This window comes from Pinus tabuliformis, chromosome 7 (genome assembly GCF_031772625.1).
Source record: "Pinus tabuliformis cultivar Carrire ecotype Pingquan chromosome 7, CPIR1, whole genome shotgun sequence".
NCBI classification, from domain to species: Eukaryota; Viridiplantae; Streptophyta; class Pinopsida; order Pinales; family Pinaceae; genus Pinus; species Pinus tabuliformis.
Window position 1 is genome coordinate 1,940,259,342 of NC_142293.1, and position 2,785 is coordinate 1,940,262,126.

Genomic DNA, 2,785 nt, shown 5'->3' on the forward strand with positions numbered 1-2,785 from the left:
CTCCTTTACATTATATATTACAAACTTAGGGGTGGGTCATGGAAAGAATTGAATGATAAGCATTACCTATTCATGTTTGATCAAATGAAAAAGGGGAAAGAAGCATTGGGCTCTATATGGACTTGAGGTTATACATATTGGAACATCATTTACTACAGACATTCTCCAGCAATCAACATCTCTGTGAAATGTGATAGGTAATATGCACATAAAAACTGAACCTTGTTGGACTAAACATTTGATGGTTCTTAATGTCTAAGGATTTGAAGTGTCTTTACGTTAGAGCATTTAAAGATGTGTTTGGACATGATGTTTTGTATGGTAGTGAACTAAGAGTCACTTTCTAGACAATTGTATTCCTAGTGAGTTTATGGACTATTTTTAAACTTGCGAGCATTCTTCGTTATTTTAATACCACTATTATAATGTGTTATCGGTGTGCTGTGTTCTAATTATTATAGCTTCAAAGGTCAAGTTCTATCTCCGCTATTGTTCCCCATTCCACTACTGGCTTCCCTCCCCTTGTTTATCGCCTCCTCCTAAATCACAAACTCATGAGGCATTGATTACAATAATAAATAAATAAATATAAAAATAATTAAAAATAAATAAATAAATAAAAATAATATATAAATATATATATATATATATATATATATATATATATATATATATATATATATATATATATATATATATATATATATATATATATATAATAATAATAATAATAAAAAAAAAAAAAAAAAAGTATGTCACTGTATCAGGACAATACATTAAGCATGCAATATTTCTTGCGATAATGATCTCCATTACAGCAGGAATGATTGTGGATCATGACATCAAATACAAAAAGATTGAAAACATTGATTAACAAGATGTGATGCTTAATAATAATGTACTACCCCACAAACAACACCTCATGTTTAATTTCAAATGTATTATTACACCACAAACAACACCTCATGTTTAATTTCAAATGTATTACAATGAACAACAGAGGAACTGCCAACATAATATCCCAAAAATCAAATACATGCATAACCCAACAGGGACTTCTGTGTTTTGGTAGTGGAGCAATGAAAAATAATCAAGACTAAAATAAATGTTATCTTTTGATCAATGACATATCACAGCAATTGTGTAGGAATTAAAACAAATCATGCACAATCACCACATTATTAGACATAAATTTCCATTGAAAAATCAGAGTAGCTAATCAAAAGAAAAAAAAAATTTGCTTGATTTTGTACTGAGCAACAACAAAATATACAAAATTTCCTTGTGGCAGAGTTGCTAAGATGGAATCTTCATCTACAAACATTTACCTATTAGGATGAGAAAATGCAAATCAAATTTCTTTTTTATTCCATAGAATCCAACTGCGAGATAAAGAAAAAACACATAAAGTTTATTTACTGCACCACGCGAACAAGTAGCAAGCCCCAACTATATAATATAAGAAAGTAGTAGGTATACCAAAGGCCTGAAGGGGATCTAATGGAAAGAAGTGACTGTTGTCCGAAGCCTTCCGATCAATATATAACTATAGATTTATTATTATTTTAATTGGAAATCTTCAATTAAATAATAAAATTTAATTACGTCTCTCCCAATCTAAATTGCTTATTAGCATTATTCACTACCTTCATACGTTTTCAATTTTTAACAACGTTGCAACATGTTGATTATTCTTTTTGGTGCACAATCTCCACATTTTAGGACAATATGGTGCAGTGGCCCAACCCCTACAGATCATTACGACAAACTAAGAATAGCAGGGAAGATGAAAGGTTGTGCAAACCAACATATTTTTCAAACAACTAATCCAACATTAGTATCTTAAATTTTTCATGAAGATATCATATTGAGAACATTTGAAAAATGGTGGGAAATCTGAGTAGTGACTATCTCTCTTCTGCATATTTTTCAAACAACTAATCCAACATCAGCACCTTAAATTTTTCATGAAGAAATCATATTGAGAACATTTGAAAAATGGTCGGAAATATGGGCAACAACTATCTCTCTTCTACGAGGGTGATGTGGAAAGAGTGATAAGATTTCATTGTTTTGATGTTTTTTTTGTTAAACCAAAAAAACCAATATTAATGGAGATATTGGTATTTTTACTGAATTTTGTGAAGTGACTAAATGTAGCTTTAACCATTCACCTTAAGATGTTTTTTACAATATAATTTCCTAAGTCTATTTAATATCTTCATTATCATAAAAATCAACCTATATCCATCTTAACTCCACATCTACCAAACTCTTATAGGGATGAAATATATTTATCCCTCTCAACCCTTGGTAGACCCAGAATTAAGATGGATCTAAGCTGATAGAATTTCCCCTTTAAATAATCTATTCTCACATGAATACCATGGTATTACCATGGGTCAATACCATGGGTTATCATAAACCTAGAGCTTAAAAACTACTATTACTAATTTATAAAAATTAATAATTGATTTTTATTTTTATTTTTTATTTTAACAAAGTTAAAATGTTTAAGTGACATTAAATTACAAGATCCATTTTTTCTCTTCATCTACCAAGCCCTGAGAGGGATCAAATATTTTCACTCTATGCTAGTTTCCATATCACGATATTTGATCCCTCTCAGTGCTTAGTAGATCTAGAGTAAAGACGATTCTATTATGGTTTAATTCCCCCCTTTAAATAAGGGGCATTCCACGTGAATACCATGGGTCAATACCATGTGTCATCTTTATTTTTATTAATGCTAATATTAGGGTTAATAATGTTTTTTTGCATGGTA